At 41.3% G+C, this 22512-nt stretch overlaps 1 protein-coding gene across 1 annotated transcript in view; it reads right to left on the minus strand.

The window, feature by feature from the left end:
• The window catches only part of LOC138851162 (UPF0696 protein C11orf68 homolog), a 290715-nt gene extending 271537 nt beyond the window's left edge, over nt 1-19178 (minus strand). Inside the window, exon 1 of the mRNA XM_070079914.1 lies at nt 18921-19178. The gene's annotated coding sequence lies outside the window, so the exon portion shown is untranslated. The remainder of the gene's footprint in view (nt 1-18920) is intronic.
• Nucleotides 19179-22512: the final 3334 nt, after the last annotated feature.

Genomic DNA, 22512 nt, shown 5'->3' on the forward strand with positions numbered 1-22512 from the left:
ATTCATCATTTCCCATTGTATTGTTTATGTACTACATGTATATTTCATGTAAAAAAAATGTTTCTTTTAATACTTCTGGGTGTCAGGAACGGATTAATTGTATTTACATTATTCCTTATGGGGAAAATTGATTCGTAAATCGTAAATTTCGTTTATAGTAACGGCTCCAGGAATGGATTAATTACGAAAAACGAGGGACCACTGTATTTTAATGTGTCTAAACTCTGGCCTGTAATGATGAGTGGTTTTCTTGAAAGCCTGAAGTATAGCTTTCTTCAGTAGGCTATAATTAGCAATAACATCAGAGGGTAGGGTGGAACAGACATTTAATGCTGAACCTGACAGTAGTAAGCCAAGCCTAGTAGCCCAAGATTCTGATGGCCAGTTACAGAGTGGCAGTGCTCTCAAATCTGGCAATATATGCCGAGATGCCATCTTGTTCTGTGAAAGGTGGTATCTGTGGCATCCTAATATTTGATTCTTGGGAAGGGTATTCTAGTACCCTTTCATCTATTTTCTGCTTAGATAGTTCTATCTTTTTGGCTTCTAATTCCAACTTTAACTGTTCTAACTCCCTCTGCTTAGCCTGTTCTTCAATTTCCTTCATTTTGAAGGCTACCTCTCTCGCGTGAACTCTATCTTCTCTAGCTATCCTTTCCTGTTCTTGATTCTCTTCCTGAGCTAGTCTTTCCTGTTCCTTTTTCTCTTCTCGAGCTAGTCTTTCCTTTTCCTTTTTCTCTTCTCGAGCTAGTCTTTCCTGTTCCTTTTTCTCTTCTCGAGCTAGTCTTTCCTGTTCCTTTTTCTCTTCAATAGCCATTTTAGCAGTACAGGTCTGCCATCACAAATCCGGCAATCAGTTATTCAGTTCCTTCAGTTATTCGGCACTAATTTTGGCTAGCATAATTTCAAATTTCCAGGGTCGCCACACCAACCTGCTGGTACTGTTTGGTGGCGCTACTTGCTGTATAAGTCATTCCAATTTCTTTTTCTCCATTTATTGTTTTAACCTGCTTACTTTTAGCCCTAGCCATGGTTCCAATGAATAAAAGAAATGCTTCTCATTATGTAAAGCACCTACACAGTACATTATCCATTAAAGATAAGGTGGCTTTGAAGCCACTGTCAGTTGCCATGAGCTCAGTCTCATGAAGCAGGAGATTATGCTTTATTATTATGCTAGGCCCTCTTCTCTTTCTCATATACATAAATGACCTACCAAATGCATCGCAACTACTCAAACCCACACTATTTGCAGATGACACTACATACGTCTACTCTCACCCGAGCCCAGTCATGCTAGCCAATACTGTAAATACCGAATTACAGAAAATATCTACCTGGATGAGGACCAACAAACTTACTCTAAACATTGACAAAACCTACTACATTCAGTTTGGTAACAGAGCTACAGATGTGTCTCTAAACATAATGATAAATGGATCACCTATCACAAAACTCACAGAGGGAAAATTCTTAGGAATCCACCTTGATAATGGACTCAAATTTCAAACACATATACAACAAATTTCCAAAAAAATTTCCAAGACCGTAGGCGTACTATCGAAGATACGGTACTATGTTCCACAGTCAGCTCTCCTGGCCCTAGATCACTCACTGATTTACCCCTATCTCACCTATGGAATTTGTGCATGAGGCTCAACAACAATAAACCATCTCAGACCACTAATCACCCAACAAAAGGATGCAGTCAGAATGATAACAAATTCCCACTACAGACAACACACTCCACCAATATTCAAAACTCTAAGCCTACTCACAATACAAAACATTCATACTTATTACTGCACCTACTACATACATAGAACACTTACCTCTGACATAAACCCTCCCCTCAAACATCTCCTTACCAACCTTAACAGAACACATGACCATAACACAAGGCACAGATCACTCTTTGATGTTTCTAGTGTCCATCTCACACTATGCAAAAACTCAATGCACATAAAAGGCCCTAAAATCTGGAATTCATTACTTGTGAATATAAAAGAAACACTGTCTGTTTATAAATTCAAGTCTCTTCCCAAAAATCACTTACTCACCCACAACTAAATAAATACTGAATAATTCTATCTCATATATGTATCTCATTATTGTATCTCATAAATGTCAACTTGTGACCCAATCAAACTTTGTTACTATTTAACTTCATTACCTAACAGAATACTCCATTCTACTGATAACACAGCAACACAGTAAATGACCATATGACCTGTCTTTGTAATACTCATTTGTACTAAATTGTTATCTGTTTTACAATAATTTTTGTACCACTGAATATATCATTGCTTAGTTAATCTTAAGTTAACTTTAAGCCTGCCCATAATGCTCTGCATACAAGGGGCTTTGGCATGCTGCACTTTAAAAATTGTATTCCTTGTACTTCTCTGTATCATGTTCAAATAAATAAATAAATAAATAAATAATAAATATCAACACTACAGCTTATTTGCCTATCACAACTGATCTAATATGACATGAGAAACAATATAAATAACATAAAACATGTTAAATACCCCAGAAAGAATAATATTTGGCATAACACCGAGCAGTTCGACAGAGGATATGGTATACAAGTACCATTCTCCTATCCTTGTCTTGGCGGCTTATATTAGAGAAAACAGAGTATAGCACAGGGCTAACCATGATATACACTCGTACTCCACCATAAACATGAAACAAAAAAGTTATTTTCTCTCTATAGGTTAGCAAACATAGCAGCATATGTGTAGAGAACCTAGTATAACTCCAAAAAAGTCAACATGGCTTATTTTTAGTACCTGGCTTGGGTTAGCCATATATGATTTTTGGTAAATATTCGATTCCCAGCCAGGGTAGAAACATTAGGCGTGTTTCTTTACACCTGTTGTCTATGTTTACCCATCAGTAAATGGGTACCTGGGTGTTAGCCGACTAGTGTGGGTGTTATCCTGGGACACTGACCTAATTTTCTTGAAATAGTCAGCATAACAAGCAGCGTTCTATACAGTAGTATGTCACTGATGTCAGCTAGGCCTGTATACCTTGTACATGTACGTGTAGTAAATAAAGATATTATTATTATTATTTTTATTATTATATTATTTTCTCAGTTGTTTGTTGGGTTATCTTATTCAAACTTGGGCAATGTATGATGGAAAGATACTTCTTCACGTACACCAAAAATGAAAGAAATCAGACCATAAATAGAGGAGTTCACTTCTCAGCCATTAGCGGCCGATTAGCGGTATATTTTTGTATGTTTTTATGGTTATATTCTCATTTTTTTGGTCTCATTTGATAGAATGAGATATATTACAGAAATAGATATGATTTTGATTGGTTTCATGATGAAAAGTACCTTGAAATTGCACTCACAGTAGCGAAAATGTTCTATTCTTTAGCGAAGCTCAAGAGTAAACAAATGACGTCACAGTCCAATACCTGTCTGCTTGCCAGTCTAAATTTCAGTACAGAGTCAAGAATGGATTGACATTATTTATACAATTATTACAATAATGCAGTAGTCTGCATAACAGTAAATCTTTTATTTTTTTTTTTGTGAATAAAAGTTCCAAATGGTAAGCAAGAGTAATATAAGAGGGGCCTGTAGCCGTGACTAATGAACAGAGAAAATGTTATTTTAGTGCCAGGAATGTCTGCATTGTTTATTCTGGACCCTATTTTGAAGTTGGTATCTGTTGAAATTTGCGTGAAATCGGCCAAATTGCCAATTTCTGACCACTTTATTGGGTAGTTGAAATAAGTGAATGGGCGGTTTCTTGTACTCAGTTGACAGGCTTGAAGTAAACAAGTTTATTCAGGTATACACAAATACAGTTACATAGATTATCATACATAGCAGTGTATGTATAGAACCTAGGATAACCCAGAAAAGTCAGACAAAGTGACTTATTTCCAGTACCTGGCTTGGGTTTGCCATATATGATTTTTGGTAAATATTTTTTTTTCTCGGTTGTTTGTTGGGCTATCTCATTGAAACTTGGGCAATGTATGATGGAAAGATGCTTCTTAATGTACAACAAAAATAAAAAAGACGGACGATAAATAAGGGAGTTCACTTCTCAGCCATTAGCCGCCTCTTTGCAGTATATTTTCGTATGGTTTTTATGGTTGTATTCTCATTTTTTGGACTCATTTCATAGAATGGAAGATATATTACAGAAATAGACATGATTTTGATTGCTTTCATGACGAAAAGTACCTTGAAATTGAGCTCAAAGTAGCAAAAATGTTCGTTTTTTGTCGATGTTCAATGAACTCTGTAAGTCAAGTTGGTTAATTTTATTAAGTGTATTCTAACCTAACCACTCTGTAATTCGGCAAACTCAGTAATCCGGCACACTACAGGTCCCAATGATGCCGGATTTGTGATGGAGGACCTGTAATATAACTATCAAGGTTCTGTCCAGTAAATCCCATTTCCTTTCCAGCTCTCAACCAGAAATCTAAGGAATCCATCTTGTAAAAAGAAATATTACGCACCCAACTTTACTCGTCTGAACTAAAACTAACAGAAACGTCTGTTGCAAAAGAGGGACACAGTCCACACACTTTAAACTTCCCAAAGAAGAAAACGAACTAAGTTTTTCTCCCTGGAAGAATACACTTGTGGGCTCAATAGCCTTCACTAACCTAAATATGCATGGTTCACACAGGAGGGGTTATTAACAAAGTTCCCCAGGTCCAACAAATAGGCAAACTTCTAAACTGAACCCTAGAACCAAACAACGGTAAGTCAACCAGACTACCAGTAATGACTTGACACCTTAACGATAATAACTCACCCTTTTCTGGTAAGTCAACCAGACTACCAGTAATGACTTGACACCTTAACGATAATAACTCACCCTTTTCTGGTAAGTCAACCAGACAACCAGTAATGACTTGACACCTTAACGATAATAACTCACCCTTTTCTATCTTAAATGTTATACTCACAACCAATTGAACCCTCAGGACGATGTTGCTTCAAGAGACGTATCCTGGCAAGGTCGCTATTGTCAGTGGAACGCCTTCCATCTGAGCAAAAAAAAACTAATGGAAAAATAAATAAATAAATAAACGACTCTAGGAATAATAAGAATATTGTCTTTTGAGGATTTTACTTAAAATTTAAATATAATAAAAATGGCCTTTGGTTCTGGTGCTGTCTTTGGGCAGGAGTGGATAAGGCCCTGGATGAATCTCTGTTTAAGACGATGTAGGTAATCCTGGGCGGATGGTAACAGTCCGGTGTTTTGGAATCTCCCATACCACTTGGCTGAAGCACCACAAGTAGAATAAATAAGGGCCGGTAGTAGTCGGATAATGTTAATAAGTCCAGTTAACAAGTATCTTGCTCGCTTATCTGGCATCTACCTTGGATGACCACGCCAGGAGCAGAGCTTGTAATTAGAAAAAATAGATGGGTTACCAACAGTTAGGCAAATATAACATTCAAGAATGAAAAAGAGTGGTATTAAATGCCAAACTCATTACTGGTAACCAACAAACAAAAGAATCAAATCAAATCAAAGTTTATTCTCTATAAGGATTACAATGCAGGGTTTACAGATTTTGGCTATTGTGTGCTTTGCATGTAATAAAATACTAATTACAGAGGGGGCCATTAGAACACCTAGCATGGCTAGGCATTTCGGGCAAACTTAGATTAATTCTTAACCCTAAATTATTACAAATTGTGGAGTAAGTTGACTAAATACTAAGTGACTAAATACTAAGTGACTAAATACTAGTTTGTGAGTTTAGCAATGTGAATGCTTTTGTTTTGGCACAATACAAAGTTTCCATATTGGAGTATAACAGGCAAACTTATGACTAGTTAGGAATCATTATTTTAAGATTAAGATACGTATTTCTGTGCTTATAGTCAAATGGGTGAGTGAGTGTAAGTGAACCACCAGGTGGTTTTTATGTAGTTAGTTGACGGGGTGCATCAGGGAGATAATATTTTTCTAACGGTAGTTTTGAAGGTGATGAATGTGTCTGCAGTTCTAGAGTTTTCAGGTAGGGTGTTCCAGATTTTAGAAGCTTTGACATACATTGAATTTTTGTAAAGGTTTAGTCGGACACGGGGAATGTCGTAGAGATGTTTGTGTCTGGTGTTATGCCTGTGGGTCCTGTCACAACTATCAAGAAAGCATTTTAGGTCAAGGTTAATATTGGAATTTAAGGTCCTGTATATGTAGATTGCACAGTAGTAAGTGTGGATGTTCTGAACAGGGAGTAAGTTTAGATCTATGAAGAGTGGGGGGGGTGTTGCCAGGGATGGGATTTAGTGATTATTCTTACTGCGGCTTTTTGTTGAGTTATTATTGGCTTTAGGTGTATTGCTGCAGTTGATCCCCAAGCAAAATAACATAGGTGAGGTATGGATAAATGAGTGAACGGTATAGTGTGAGAAGGGCATTTTGCGGCACGTATCGTATCTTGGAGAGGATCCCAACTGCTTTGGATACTTTTTTTGATATGTGTTGAATATGGGTGCTGAAATTCAGGTTGTTGTCAAGGTATAGGCCTAGGAATTTGCCCTCATTATGTCTGGCAACTAGAGTGCTGTCGATCTTAATGTTAAGTTGCACAGCACCTGCTCTGCTACCAAACATAATATAGTAGGTTTTGCCAGTGTTAAGTGTAAGTTTATTGGCTGTCATCCAAGTTGATATTTTGAGCAGCTCCTCATTAACAATGGTGTTGAGGGTGGCAAGATTAGGGTGAGAGATGACATAAGTCGTGTCATCAGCAAAGAGAATGGTTCTCAAGTGATCTTCCAAACGTATCCCGTTTGGAAGATCATTGATGTAAATGAGGAAGAGCAGGGGTCCAAGAACACTTCCCTGCGGAACTCCAGTATCAAGTGGCCGTGTTGATGATGCTGTGTCTTTAATGGTGACATACTGATACCTATTAGTAAGGTAGGATTTGAAATATGCAAGCGCATGGCCTCTTATACCACAATGGTCAAGTTTGTGGAGTAGGATGCCATGGTCTACTATGTCAAAAGCTTTTCTTAAGTCAACAAAAATTCCTAGCGGATATTCCTTATTTTCCAATGCTGTGTAAAGCAGATCTAGCATTTTTACAATTGCATCATTAGTGCTTTTATTTTTCCTGAATCCAAATTGGCAGGGGTTGAGTATGTTTTGTGCCGTTATAAATGAATACAGTCTCCTGTGCACGAGTTTTTCGAAGATTTTGGATAGCAATGGTAAGTTTGATACTGGCCTATAGTTGTTTACATCTGTAGGGTCACCACCTTTATGTATTGGTGTAACCCTTGCTGTCTTGAGTAGTTTCGGGAAGGTGCTAGTTTCTAGTGACTTGTTAAAAAGTAATGAAATAGCATGCGAAAGGACATGGGCCGCTCGCTTGTACAATAATGGTGGGACATGAGACAAGTTCCCTGAGTTATTTTTAAGTGACTTTATAATCTCAGTGACTTCGGTGGGCTCAGTTGGTACAAGATAGAAGGAATTTGGGAAATTCCCATCTAGATAGTCCCCGGCATGGGCGTTGGTACGTGGGACTTTACTGGCAAGATTTGATCCTATGGTTGGGAAAAAGTCGTTTATCTTGTTAGCTGTTTCAGTGAGATGCAGTGGTGTTTCATTAGGTTTAGTTAGAACAATATTCTTTTTCTTTTCAGTTTGTGGGTGCCCAGAATCTGAGAGAGTGTTTTCCAGGTCTTTTTTATATCTCCTCTTGTGTCAGTGAATCTGCTAGAATAGTACAGTTGTTTGGCTTTCTTTATTACTTTGGTGAGAACTGATGAATAGTGTTTAAGAATATCTTTGTGTATTAAGCCCTGTCTACATTGCTTTTCATATTGGTGTTTCTTATCAATGGATTTCAGAATGCTGCTGGTTAGCCATGGGCAATCGAGCTGTTTACTCGTGATCTGTTTCGTTTTTATAGGACAATGTTTGTTGTACAGTCTAAGTAAGTTGTTAAGAAAAATGTCTGTCCAATCGTCAATGCCATTGGCCTTGGAGAATTCTGTAGGCCAGTCAACAGTCTCTAGGTCTGCTGTGAACTTCCTTATTGAGGCCTCATCATGGAGTCTAAATGAAACTTTGTTGTATTCCAGTGGTGGTTTACTAATGTTTGTTAAGAGGAAGGTAGGGTAGTGGTCTGTAGTGCTGTCTGTGATTATCCCTGATTTAAGGGGGGCTAGTATATTGGTCCATATGTGGTCTATTATGGTTGCACTTGTCTCAGTGCAAAACAACAAACAGTAACTCCTGGTAGATCACCTTACCTGATCAGGAGAAGAGTGGAGGTGAAGTGACTCTCCAAACTTTAACTCAAACCAGGTAAGGTCAATACTACAAATAGTAGAAACTGAAACACATCAGACACCAGGAACCAGAGTTTCGCCCCAGCCCGCCAGAGGGGAGTGTGCGACGTAACTCACTAATAGTTCCTGGTTGCCTGAACAACCCTAACCCCACTTATAACCCACTTCTCCCTCACAAGAGAGTGGTAGTGATTGTGGTAGTGAGTTGTAATGATGGTGGTAGAGGGTGGTAATGATGGTAGTAGAGGGTGGTAGTGATGATGGTAGTGATTGTGGTAGAGGGTGGTGTGATGGTGGGAGAGGGTGGTGTGATAGTGGTAGAGGGTGGTAGTGATGATGGTAGAGGGTGATAGTGATAGTGGTAGAGATAACCTCTCCTCCCTCTCCCTTCCTCGCCATCTTCCATACGCCAAGAGTCTTCAATAAAGGTAAAAGTAATGTTAAATGTTCATTTATCCATTTCATTAGTCCTTTATATTTATTTCTCATTGTTTTTTGTATGTAAAACTATAGTTATTCTCTATAAAATGTATTTTTTGTTAATACATTTGGATGTCTGGAACAAAGTACAGTGGACCCTCGCCTAACGAATGCATCGCATAACGTTAAATCCACCTAACGAAGCGTTTGAGCATCAAAATTTTGCCCCACCTAACGATAAAAAACTCACCCAACCTGATTCATCCGGGACCTGTCCACGTGTGGCCTGAGCATGCTTCAGCTGCCCCTTGGGTGCCAGTGTTTACAAGCCAGCCAGTGCGGTCGCATCTACGCATACATTCAGTACATTTCACCTTACCCCAGTGTTTTTAGTGCTCATAACTGCAAAATAAGTCACCATGGGCCCCAAGAAAGCTTCTAGTGCCAACCCTGTGGTAAAAAGGGTGAGATTAGTATGGAAATTAAGAAAGAGATAATTGCAAAGTACGAAAGTGGTGTGCATGTCTCAGAGCTGGCCAGGTTGTATACCAAACCCCAATGAACCATTGCTACTATCTTGGCCAACAAAATGGCAATCAAGGAAGCTGTTCTTGCAAAAGGTGCAACTTTGTTTTTGAAACAGAGATTGCAAGTACTCGAAGATGTTGAGAGACTGTTACTGGTGTGGGTAAATGAAAAACAGATAGCAGGAGATAGCATCTCTCAAGCAATCATATGTGAAAAGGCTAGGAAGTTGCATGACGATTTAATTAAAAAAATGCCTGCAACTAGTGGTGATGTGAGTGAATTTAAGGCAGCAAAGGCTGATTTGAGAGATTTAAGAATCGTAGTGGCATATATAGTGTGATAAGGCATGGTGAGGCTGCCAGTTCGGACCAAAAAGCGGCTGAAAAATATGTGCAGGAATTCAAGGAGTACATAGACAGTGACGAATTGAAACCTGAACAAGTGTTTAATTGTGACAAAACAGGCCTGTTTTGGAAGAAAATACCAAACAGGACCTACATTACTCAGGAGGAAAAGGCACTCCCAGGACAAGTCTATGAAGGACAGGCTTACTCTGAAACTCCCAGAGTGTTCAAGAAAAACAATGTCCTCAAAGCTAATTTGTGTGTGCTGTGGAGGGCAAACAGTAAGGCATGTGTCACTAGGGACTTTTTCTATGACTGGTTTCACCATGTGTTTGCCCCCAATGTGAAAAATTACCTCCTGGAAAAGAAATTGAACCTTAAGTGCCTCCTGGTATTAGACAATGCTCCTGGTCATCCTTCAGACTTGGCAGAGCAAATTTTAGGGGACACTGGCTTCACCAAGGTCAAATTTTTGCCTCCTAATACCACTCCTCTCCTCCAGCCCATGGACCAGCAGGTCATTTCCAACTTCAAAAAACTCTAAACAAAAGCTATGTTTCAAAAGTGCTTTGAAGTGACCTCAGACACTCGACTGACCCTAAGAGAGTTTTGGAGGAAAGATCACTTTAGTATCCTCAGTTGTGTAACCTTATAGGTAAGGCTTGGGAGGGAGTGACTAAGAGGACCTTGAACTCTGCTTGGAGGAAATTGTGGCCAGAATGTGTAGAAGAGAGGGATTTTGAAGGGTTTGGGGCTAACCCTGAGAAGCCAATGCCAGTTGTGGAATCCATTGTGGCATTGGGGAAGTCCTTGGGGTTGGAGGTTAGTGAGGAGGATGTGGAAGAGTTGGTGGAGGAGGACAATGAAGAACTAACCATTGATGAGCTGCAAGAGCATCTGCAACAGCAAGAGGCTATGCCTGAGGAAACTGCTTCAGAGGAGGGGAGAGAGAAATTGAAGAAGTTGCCTACTTCAAAAATTAAGAAAATGTGTGCAAAGTGGGTTGAACTGCAAACCTTTATGGATGAAGATCACCCTGACACAGCTATTGCAAGCCATGTTGGCAACCTGTACAGTGACAATGTTGTGGCCCATTTTAGGAAAATCTTAAAGGAACGCGAGGTACAGAGCTCTATGGACAGATTTGTTGTGCAACAGAGGTCCAGTGACTCTCAAGCTGGTCCTAGTGGCATTAAAAGAAGGGAAGTAACCCTGGAAAAAGACTTGCTACCTCAAGTCCTCATGGAAGGGGATTCCCCTTCCAAACAATAACAACTTCGTAATAAAGTTAGTAGAATTACCGACAATATGTAAAGTAAAAGGACATAAGTGCAACTAATGTAACATTTAATTGCGGCAACGTTTCGCTCTTCAGGAGCTTTATCAAGCCATTACAAACAATACATGGACACAGAGGGTATATATAGGCTCAGAGTGAGGTGCAATACTAGTGGTAGTAGTAGTAGTGACAAAAGTTGTAGTAGTAGTTGTAGTAATACAATATGGTAGAGCAATTAATTCGTACATGAGTAAAATAATAATAGCGTTTATATCCTTTTACTCATGTACGAATTAATTGCTCTACCATATTGTATTACTACTACTACTACTACAACTTTTGTCACTACTACTACTACTACCACTAGTATTGCACCTCACTCTGAGCCTATATATACCCTCTGTGTCCATGTATTGTTTGTAATGGCTTGATAAAGCTCCTGGAGAGCGAAATGTTACCACAATTAAATGTCACATTAGTTGCACTTGTGTCCTTTTACTTTACAATAACAACTTCCGCCATCTCCCCTCCTCCTATCCCATCAATCATCACCAGATCTTCAATAAAGGTAAGTGTCATGTATTCTTTATTTAGTTGAGTAGTAATTATGCATGTCTTCTTTTTGGGTGTATAAAAATGTATATTTCATATGGTAAAATTTTTTTTCATACTTTGGGGTGTCAGGAATGGATTAATTTGGTTTCCATTATTTCTTATGGGGAAAATTAATTCGGCTAACCATGAGCTCTCAGGAACGGATTAATATCGTAAGGCGAGGGTCCACGGTAATTGAATTTACATTATTTCTTATGGGAAATATTACTTCAGTTTTTGTTGAATTCGGTTTTTGTCAGAGTTTTTGAGACGAATTAATGACGAAAACCAAGGTTCAACTGTATCTTTGTAAGTACGGACCCTAAAAATTCATTTCTGGTTTTATTGCACACATAAAATTGCCCTCTTTATTTAAAAGAAAAGTTAAAATTTTCAGAGCACTAGCAGTGAAAACATAGATTTACGTTTGGACAGTTAAGAAGCTAAGTAGTGTGTAAGCATTAGTATTAGTCTGCCTAAAATGCACCTGCATGACAGCTTTCTTTGTGCTTAACAACATTTTATTACATATAAACTACACTAAGCATACTACACACAAAATTAAAGTTGTTTGTCTTGCTTATATTTCTCAACTGTAATTGAAGTAGTGCACGTCAAGGGACATCAACTCTTCCCAATAATTGAGGTGCTTTACTGTACTTATACATGCATACCTTCTCTGTATATTCTCCAGGACTGCAATTCGCAATTAGTGCACAGCAATACTCCAGCCTAGAGAAAACAAGTGATTTGAAGAGAATCATCATTGGCTTGGCATCCACAGTTTTGAAGATTCTCATTATCCATCCAATCATTTTCCTATAAGATGTGGTAGAGACATTTTTGTGGTCTTTGAAAGCAAAAATCTCTGGCATTATTGCTCCCAGACCCTTCATGTCAGTTTCTCGCTCTATTGTGTAGTTGGAATTTGTTTTATAAACAAAAACAAGTATAGTATGCACAGGTAAGGAGGGAGGCTCAGCGACAGTACGAAAACGACATAGCATCAAAAGTCAAGTCTGACCCGAAACTGTTGTATAGCCACATTAGGAGGAAGACAACAGTCAAAGACCAGGTGATCAGGCTGAGGAAAGAAGGTGGGGATCTCACAAGAAGCAATCAAGAGCTAATTGAGGAGCTCAACCACAAGGTCCTAGATGAACTACAAGACAAAAAGAATGCAGATGTAATATATACAGACTTTGCAAAAGCCTTCGACAAGTGTGACCATGGCATAACAGTGCACAAAATGCGTGCTAAAGGAATAACAGGAAAAGTTGGTAGATGGATCTATAATTTCCTCACAAACAAAATACAAAGAGTAAATAACAAAAAGGCACAATACCGTGACTGGAACGATACACAAATAACCCGCACATAAAAGAGAGAAGCTTACGACGACGTTTCGGTCCGACTTGGACCATTGACAAAGTCACAGTGTGACTTTGTCAATGGTCCAAGTCGGACCGAAACGTCGCCATAAGCTTCTCTCTTTTATGTGCGGGTTATTTGTGTACAAAGAGTAGTAGTGAACAGAGTAAAGTCTGAGGGGGCTACGGTGAAAAGCTCTGTTCCACAAGGCACAGTACTCGTTCCAAACTTGTTTCTCATTCTCATATCTGACATAGACAAGGATGTCAGCCACAGCATCGTGTCTTCCTTTGAAGATGACACCCGAATCTGCATGACAGTGCCTTCCATTGCAGACACTGCAAGGCTCCAGGCAGATATCAACCAAATCTTTCAATGGGCCGCAGAAAACAATACGAAGTTCAACGATGAGAAATTTCAATTACTCCGATATGGTAAACATGAGGAAACTAAAACTTCATCAGAGTACAAAACAAATTCCTTCCACAAAATAGAGCGAAAAACCAACGTCAAAGACCTGGGAGTGATCATGTCAGAGGATCTCACCTTCAAGGACCATAACATTGTATCAATTACATCTGCTAGAAAAATAACAGGATGGATAATGAGAACCTTCAAAACTAGGGATGCCAAGCCCATGATGACACTCTTCAGGTCGCTTGTTCTATCTAGGCTGGAATATTGCTTCACACTAATAGCACCTTTCAAGGCAGGTGAAATTGCTGACCTAGAAAATGTACAGAGAACCTTCACAGCACGCATAACGGAGATAAAACACCTCAATTACTGGGAGCGCTTGAAGTTCCTGAAACTGTACTCCCTGGAACGCAGGTGGAAGAGATACATGATTATATACACCTGGAAAATCCTAGAGGGACTAGTACCAAACTTGCACACAAAAATCACTCACAACGAAAGCAAAAGAATCAGCAGACGATGCAACATCCCCCCAATGAAAAGCAGGGGTGTCACTAGCACGTTAAGAGACAATACAATAAGTGTCAGGGGCCCGAGACTGTTCAACTGCCTCCCAGCATACATAAGGGGGATTACCAATAGACCCCTGGCTGTCTTCAAGCAGGCACTGGACAAGCACCTAAAGTCGGTACCTGACTAGCCGGGCTGTGGCTCGTATGTTGGATTGCGTGCAGCCAGCAGTAACAGCCTGGTTGATCAGGCTCTGATCCACCATGAGGCCTGGTCACAGACCGGGCCGTGGGGGCATTGACCCCCAGAACTCTCTCCAGGTAAACTCCAGTATTTACAGTGGAGACAGGAAGGCCTCTGGGAGGACAGAACAGAGGGGGACACCAGCAAGGAATATACCAATAAGTGTTGGATGACATACATACAACTGAGGAGGAGGTGAAGAAGCTGCTAAGGGACACTGATACTTCAAAGGCAACGGGACTGGACAACATCTTCCCGTGGGTCCTTAGAGAGGGAGCGGATATGCTGTGTGTGCCACTAACCACAATCTTCAACACGTCCTTTGCAACTGGGCAACTACCTGAGGTATGGAAGACGGCAAATGTAGTTCCCATTTTTAAACAAGGAGACAGAAAAGAGGCACTAAAGTACAGACCGGTGTCACTGACGTGTATAGTATGCAAAGTCATTGAGAAGATTATCAGGAGGAGAGTGATGGAGCACCTGAAACAGAACAAGAGTATAAATGCCAACCAGCACGGATTTATGGAAGGCAAATCCTGTGTCACAAACCTTCTGGAGTTTTATGATAAAGTAACAGAAGTAAGATACGAGAGAGGGGGGTGGGTTGATTGCATTTTCTTGGACTGCAAGAAGGCCTTTGACACAGTTCCTCATAAGAGATTAGTGCAGAAGCTAGAGGATCAAGTGCATAAAGCAGGAAGGGCACTGCAATGGATCAGAGAATACCTGACAGGGAGGCAACAACGAGTCATGGTACGTGATGAGGCATCACAGTAGGTACCTGTGACGAGCAGGGTACCACAGGGGTCGGTCCTAGGACCAGTGCTATTTTTGGTATATGTGAATGACATGATGGAAGGGTTAGACTCAGAAGTGTCCCTGTTTGCAGATGATGTGAAGTTAATGAGGAGAATTAAATCTGATGAGGATCAGGCAGGACTTCAAAGAGACCAGGACAGACTCGACACCTGGTCCAGCAACTGGCTTCTCGAATTCAACCATGCCAAATGCAAAGTCATGAAGATTGGGGAAGGGCAAAGAAGACCGCAGACGGAGTAGTATAGGCTAGGTGGCCAAAGACTGCAAACCTCGCTCAAGGAGAAAGATCTAGGGGCGAGTATAACACCGAGCATGTCACCGGAAGCACACATCAACCAGATAACTGCTGCAGCATATGGGCGCCTGGTAAACCTGAGATTAGCATTCCAATACCTAAGTAAGGAATCTTTCAAGACACTGTACACCGTGTACATCAGGCCCATACTGGAGTATGCAGCTCCAGTTTGGAACCCACACTTGATCAAGCACATCAAGAAATTAGAGAAAATGCAAAGGTTTGCAACAAAGTTAGTTCCAGAGCTAAGGGGAATGTCCTGTGAAGAAAGGTTAAGTGAAATCGGCCTGAGGACACTGGAGGACAGGAGGGTTAGGGAAGACATGATAACGACATACAAAATACTGCATGGAATTCAAATTCAAAGTTTCAAATTCAAAGTTTATTCTCTATAAGGATTACAATGCTGAGTTTACAGAAATTTGGTTATTGTGTGGTTTACATGTAGTAAAATTGTGATTACAGAGTGTACCACTAGAACGCTTAGCATGGCTAGGCATTTCGGGCATACTTAGTTTTATTCTTAATTGTAAAATATTACAAATTATGAGGTAAGTTGGTATTATGGCTAAGTGACTAAATACTAGTTTGTGAGTTTAGCAATGTGAATGCTTTTGTTTTGGCACAGTACATAGTTTCAGTATTGGAGTATCACAGGATTCATTATTTTAAGACTGAGATTAATATTTCTGTTTATGGTCAAATGAGTGAGTGAGTGTAAGTGTGAACCACCAGGTGGTATTCGTGTAGTTAGTTGATGGGGTGTATCAGGGAGATAAGATGTTTTCTAATGGTAGTTTTGAAGGTGATGAATGTGTCTGCAGTTCTAGAGTTCTCAGGTAGGGTATTCCAGATTTTAGGGCCTTTGACATACATTGAATTTTTGTAAAGGTTTAGTCGGACACGGGGAATGTCGTAGAGATGTTTGTGTCTGGTGTTATGCCTGTGGGTTCTGTCACAACTATCAAGAAAGCATTTTAGGTCAAGGTTGATATTAGAGTTTAAGGCCCTGTAGATGTAGATTGCACAGTAGTAAGTGTGGATGTACTGAACTGGGAGTAAGTTTAGGTCTATGAAGAGTGGTGGACAGAGACAGGATGTTCCAGAGAGGGGACACAGAAACAAGGGGTCACAATTGGAGGTTGAAGACCCAGATGAGTCAAACGGATGTTAAGAAATATTTCTTCAGTCATAGAGTAATCAGGAAGTGGAATAGCCTAGCAAGTGAGGTAGTGGAGACAGGAACCATACATAGCTTTAAGATGAGGTATGATAAAGGTCATGGAGCAGGGAGATAGAGGACCTAGTAGCACTCAGCGAAGAGGCGGGGCCAGGAGCCGAGTCTCGACCCCAGCAATCACAATTTGGTGAGTACTAGGGGAAGGGAACACAACTTTGTAGTACCCAAAGTAAGTGGTAAGGCTTCAGATATCTTTTATAGTACAGCAATAAAGGAATGGAACAGACTGCATGCACATGTCAAAGCCAGTCATAGCATAAACCAGCTCAAGACAAGAACCAAACAATACCTAATGAAAGTAGCTACACCAAGGCAGGAGAGCTAACACACATTTAATTATTACTGTGACCTGATCTTCTCTTTCATGTTAATATAAATAACTCAGTTTAACTTATTCGCAGCATATCTCCTTTAATTGTAACTACTTGATAGTCTTTTTTGGGTTATACTGAGTAATCTACACATATGCTGCTATGTATAACATTTTATGTAACTGTATTTATGTGTACTTAGAATAAACTTACTTACAGCTAACATAGATGTACCTATTATTGTAATATTCATGAACGTTTTACTATAATATTTATGTACCTATTACTGTGATCTGATCCTCTGTTTAATGTTAATGTCAATAGTTCAGTTTACCTTATTCCTATTATATCTCCTCTTATTGTAAATGATTTTCACATAGTTGAGTAACTTTGCTGTTTTAACTTTTAAGGTTTAAATAGCAGTGGATGTGGCCTGGTAGGCAATGCTGTTGCTTCACACGCTGAGTGTCTGTGTTTGATCCCTGGCAAGGGTAGAAACACTGTGTGTGTTTCCTTACACCTGTTGTCCCGTTCATCCAAGAAGCAAGTAGGTATCTGGGTGTTAGTCGAATAGTGTAGGTCGCATCCTGGGGGACAAGATTAAGGAGCCTTATGGAAATAAGACACAGTCCTTCAATGACACACCAGGATAACCCTCCCTACTACAGGATATCCTGAGTGGCTAACACTCTTTACCCCTGGTTATCCAGGGTGGCTAACCCACCCTCCATTGGTTATCCAGGGTGGTTAACCCACCCTCCCCTGGTTATCCTGGGAGGCTAACCCACCCTCCCTTGGTTATCCAGGGTGGCTAACCCACCCTCCCCCTGGTTATCCTGGGTGGCTAACCCACCCTCCATTGGTTATCCTGGGTGGCTAACCCACCCTCCATTGGTTATCCAGGGTGGCTAACCCACCCTCCCCTGGTTATCCTGGGTGGCTAACCCACCCTCCCTTGGTTATCCAGGGTGGCTAACCCACCCTCCCCCTGGTTATCCTGGGTGGCTAACCCACCCTCCCCTGGTTATCCAGGGCAGTTAACCCACCCTCCCTTGGTTATCCAGGGTGGCTAACCCACCCTCCCATGGTTATCCAGGGTGGCTAACCCACCCTCCCTTGGTTATCCAGGGTGGCTAACCCACCCTCCCCCTGGTTATCCTGGGTGGCTAACCCACCCTCCCCCTGGTTATCCTGGGTGGCTAACCCACCCTCCCCTGGTTATCCTGGGTGGCTAACCCACCCTCCCTTGGTTATCCAGGGTGGCTAACCCACCCTCCCATGGTTATCCAGGGTGGCTAACCCACCCTCCCTTGGTTATCCATGGTGGCTAACCCACCCTCACTTGGTTATCCAGGGTGGCTAACCCACCCTCCCCTGGTTATCCAGGGTGGCTAACCCACCCTCCCTTGGTTATCCAGGGTGGCTAACCCACCCTCCCTTGGTTATCCAGGGTGGCTAACCCACCCTCCCCCTGGTTATCCTGGGTGGCTAACTCACCCTCCCTTGGTTATCCAGGGAGGCTAACCCACCCTCCCCCTGGTTATCCTGGGTGGCTAACCCACCCTCCCCTGGTTATCCAGAGTGGCTAACCCACCCTCCATTGGTTATCCAGGGTGGTTAACCCACCCTCCCTTGGTTATCCATGGTGGCTAACCCACCCTCCCTTGGTTATCCAGGGTGGCTAACCCACCCTCCCCCTGGTTATCCTGGGTGGCTAACCCACCCTCCCCTGGTTATCCAGGGTGGCTAACCCACCCTCCCTTGGTTATCCAGGGTGGCTAACCCACCCTCCCATGGTTATCCATGGTGGCTAACCCACCCTCCCTTGGTTATCCAGGGTGGCTAACCCACCCTCCCCTGGTTATCCAGGGTGGCTAACCCACCCTCCCCTGGTTATCCAGGGTGGCTAACCCACCCTTCCTTGGTTATCCAGGGTGGCTAACCCACCCTCCCCTGGTTATCCAGGGTGGCTAACCCACCCTCCCTTGGTTATCCAGGGTGGCTAACCCACCCTCCCTTGGTTATCCAGGGTGGCTAACCCACCCTCCCCTGGTTATCCAGGGTGGTTAACCCACCCTCCCCTGGTTATCCTGAGTGGTTACCTGTCTCTACCCCCAGATTATCCAGGGTGGCTAACCCTACGGGTTAATAATCCGAAAAAATCTTATCAAATCTTACCAATTTTTTGTTGAAGTTAACTGTTGTTAAACAATGTTACTAACAACTTACCTATGGCGGTGTGTTAACCTTCAAGGTGCAGTACGGGTGTTTTGTTCCTTGAAATATACTGAGTTGTTGATACTTATGGCTCATCCGGGTTCCAGACACGTACAATTTCGGTTGTTTGTTTGTTAGGGTTTATCAGGGCCAGTGACGGCTCACACTGTGCACGGCCCTCCCATCTTAACACCATATGATAAGATTTCGTTCGGATTTTTAACCCCGCAGGGTTAGCCATCCAGGAAAATCCAAGGAAGGCAGTTCGCCATCGAGGACTGTCTGTCTTATTTCCGCTGGAGTCCTCAATCTTGTTCCCCAGGATGCGACCCACACCAGTCGACTAACAGGACAACAGGTGTAAGGAAACGCCTCGAAATGTTTCTACCCCGCCGGAAATCGAACCCGGGCTCTCTGTGTGTGAAGCGAGAGCTTTGCCAGCCAAGCATGATACGCCTTTGTACAAAGGAGTGTAGCAATTGGGTGTGCTTGTCAAAAACCCCTTTACATGCTGAACATTTCAGGCAAACTTAAGACTAACTTAAGATTAATAGGTACCACCACCACCAATAACAGTGCAGTAATTTTGAACATTTGGTCATTAGGTGAGTTTACAATGATTTTGATTTTGCCACCGAAGTGGCTAGTTTATTGTGCACCCCATATCCATCCTGTGGACGGTAGCACAAAATAGGAACTAGGAATTAGGCCCCAAAAGGGTTAACAGGTGTACATATGGGTTTATATCTACATATCTACAGTTCACTTACCTGTTACAAGTAAATTTAGGATATTTGCTTAGTATATCTGGTATCTTATTTTCATTATTAAGATATCTTGACATGTCACATATTCAAATTCAAATTCAAAGTTTATTCTCTATAAGGATTACAGTGCTGAGTTTACAGAAATTCGGTTATTGTGTGGTTTACATGTAGTAAAATTGTGATTACAGAGTGTACCACTAGAACGCTTAGCATGGCTAGGCATTTCGGGCATACTTAGTTTTATTCTTAATTGTAAAATATTACAAATTATGAGGTAAGTTGGTATTATGGCTAAGTGACTAAATACTAGTTTGTGAGTTTAGCAATATGAATGCTTTTGTTTTGGCACAGTACATAGTTTCAGTATTGGAGTATCACAGGATTCATTATTTTAAAACTGAGATTAATATTTCTGTTTATGGTCAAATGAGTGAGCGAGTGTAAGTGTGAACCACCAGGTGGTATTCGTGTAGTTAGTTGATGGGGTGTATCAGGGAGATAAGATGTTTTCTAATGGTAGTTTTGAAGGTGATGAATGTGTCTGCAGTTCTAGAGTTCTCAGGTAGGGTATTCCAGATTTTAGGGCCTTTGATATACATTGAATTTTTGTAAAGGTTTAGTCGGACACGGGGAATGTCGTAGAGATGTTTGTGTCTGGTGTTATGCCTGTGGGTTCTGTCACAACTATCAAGAAAGCATTTTAGGTCAAGGTTGATATTAGAGTTTAAGGCCCTGTAGATGTAGATTGCACAGTAGTAAGTGTGGATGTACTGAACTGGGAGTAAGTTTAGATCTATGAAGAGTGGGGGGGTGTGTTGCCAGGGATGGGATTTAGTGATTATTCTTACTGCAGCTTTTTGTTGGGTTATTATTGGCTTTAGGTGAGTTGCTGCAGTTGATCCCCAAGCACAAATAGCATAGGTGAGGTATGGATAAATAAGTGAGTGGTATAGTGTGAGAAGGGCATTTTGCGGCACGTAGTATCGTATCTTGGAGAGGATCCCAACCGTTTTGGATACTTTTTTGGCTATATGCTGGATATGGGTGCTGAAATTCAGGTTGTTGTCAAGGTATAAGCCTAGGAATTTTCCCCCATTATTTCTGGTAATTAGAGTGTTGTCAATCTTAATGTTAATTTGTGCATCTCCTGCTCTGCTACCAAACAAAATATAGTAGGTTTTGTCAGTGTTGTAGTGATACTGGTCCTGTGGGGAGCAGCAGCAGGATAATACTGCACCACCTCTAGGGGCCCTTAACAACAACAACAGTTTGGTGTGTGTCATGGGCACCAACACATGGTGTGTGATTCTCTCCTACTTTATCCATTTATCAGCGATGCAGATTACATGGTGAGTTTAAATATGTGGCCTGTAGTTATAACTTTTCTCTTGACATATGCAAGACATCACCATCCCTGTAGAAGCCATTATTAGATGTACTAGTCATTATATTTTGTTGTTGCAGAAGTACTATGAAGATTCTATGTTCAATAAAGCCTAGAGATAAGGCCTGTGTTTCTATCACAACAATTTATTGAACATAGAATCCTGGGCTACCTGGTGGTGATCCTGAGCTAGACTACATCACAACATGGAGCGTTTACTGAAACCTGAGAGGCTAGACTGTGACCCCAGCTTATCAACGGCTGCTCAGGAATGGAAGCACTGGTTTAAGACTTTCGAAAACTTCTTGGGAGCCCTTCCTAAAGAAGATCTAGATAAACTAAGTCTGCTCATCAATTTTGTGTCACCTAAGATATATGAGGCTATTTCTGAGTGTAATACCTACGAAGATGCTATCAAAACCCTCAAGTCTCAGTATATTAAACCTACAAATGAAATCTTTGCACGCTATCGCCTTGCAACTCGCCGCCAGCAGATTGATGAGTCCTTAGAGGAATACTTTCAAGCACTGAAAATTTTAGGTAAGGACTGTCACTTCCAAGCAGTGACAGCTGCTCAGTATTGTGAAGAGTCCATCAGGGATGCTTTTATCAGTGGCCTGCAATCACCAATAATAAGGCAGCGTTTATTGGAGAATAAAACTCTCGACTTAGCCGCTGCCTTTGACCAGGCAAGAGCTCTAGATTCTGCCCAGAAGAATTCTGAAGTATACAGTACCACTCAGCCTTCTCGAGTGGTAAGTGCTGCAATTCCTGACCAAGACTCTTGCAATGAAGTTACTGGGGAACCTGCCTCAGTGACAGCAGCAGCAGGTACGGTGTGTTTCTTTTGTGGTTTTTCAAGACATCCACGTCCAAAGTGTCCTGCTCGTGAAACAATGTGCCATAAATGCCACAAGAAAGGTCACTTTGCTAAAGTATGTCGTGCTAATGCATCAACAAGAGCTAGTGCCTCCACACATTCCAGTGATCATGCGACTCTAGCAACAGTGACTTCTGCGGCTACTCCAAATTCACTGTCAAAGGCAGTTGTGAAAGTATTCATCAAAGGAACAGAAGTAGATGGTCTTATTGATAGTGGCAGCTCAGAGAGTTTCATCAACCTTGACTTAGTTAAACGGCTCTCCTTGACTCTATATCACTCATCAGGTACCGTTTCCATGGCATCAACATCTCTCTCTATTCAGACCTTAGGGTTTTGTAAGGTAAATCTCAGAGTTAATGGAAAGGATTATCAAGATGTACATTTAGCTATTCTGCCACAACTGTGCTCTGATGTTATCCTTGGTCAGGACTTTCAGAAGCTGCATGGTAGTGTCACCTTAACATATGGAGGTGAACTGCCTCCTCTTGTTGTCTGTGGACTTAGCACTTTAAGGGTAGACCCACCAAAGCTGTTTGCAAATCTTACCGCGGATTGCCATCCTATATCAGC

This window comes from Cherax quadricarinatus, unplaced genomic scaffold, assembly GCF_038502225.1.
Source record: "Cherax quadricarinatus isolate ZL_2023a unplaced genomic scaffold, ASM3850222v1 Contig42, whole genome shotgun sequence".
Lineage (NCBI taxonomy): Eukaryota > Metazoa > Arthropoda > Malacostraca > Decapoda > Parastacidae > Cherax > Cherax quadricarinatus.